Source organism: Bacillus rossius, chromosome 13 (assembly GCF_032445375.1).
Source record: "Bacillus rossius redtenbacheri isolate Brsri chromosome 13, Brsri_v3, whole genome shotgun sequence".
Taxonomy (NCBI): Eukaryota; Metazoa; Arthropoda; class Insecta; order Phasmatodea; family Bacillidae; genus Bacillus; species Bacillus rossius.
This window is the reverse complement of record NC_086340.1, coordinates 3542358-3542918: the sequence shown is the minus strand read 5'-3', so window position 1 is coordinate 3542918 and position 561 is coordinate 3542358.

Genomic DNA, 561 nt, shown 5'->3' with positions numbered 1-561 from the left:
GTAATAAATATATTTGAATAATGAATGCAAATAAAAGTAAATTTATTAATTAAATTGTAATTTTCAGGTAAGGACAATATAACTAATGGTCAATTAGGTTAGGTTAGCTACATTATAAATACTTTAAAACTTTGTGGACGGTTGATTTGGTTAGGATAGTTACATTAAAGATACTTGGAAATCATGTAAACGGTTTCCTAGCGCTGGATAGCTACATATTAAAAAGTTATTTGCTAAGCAACCATAAAATGATTTTACAGTATTTTTTAATGAAGCCATACTTACCTAATATAACCAACCATCCACTAAACAGTCTATGTTGCATTTTTATACTGGAGAGAAAAAAAACGCGCGTAAAAATAAAAAACATCCAGGGGGTAGGCGCTCCCGATCGGCCAACTTCGGAGAGGATCGGCATTTGCAGTCAGTTGCAGAAAGGTAGCATTGCTGCCGCTGGAATATTGGAACGGAATGAAATGGTGCACATAGAAGAGACATGTTATAGAAACATATCGTAGAGTGGCCAGCTCGCTCGGAGGAGCCGTCGCAGCCCGTCTCCAG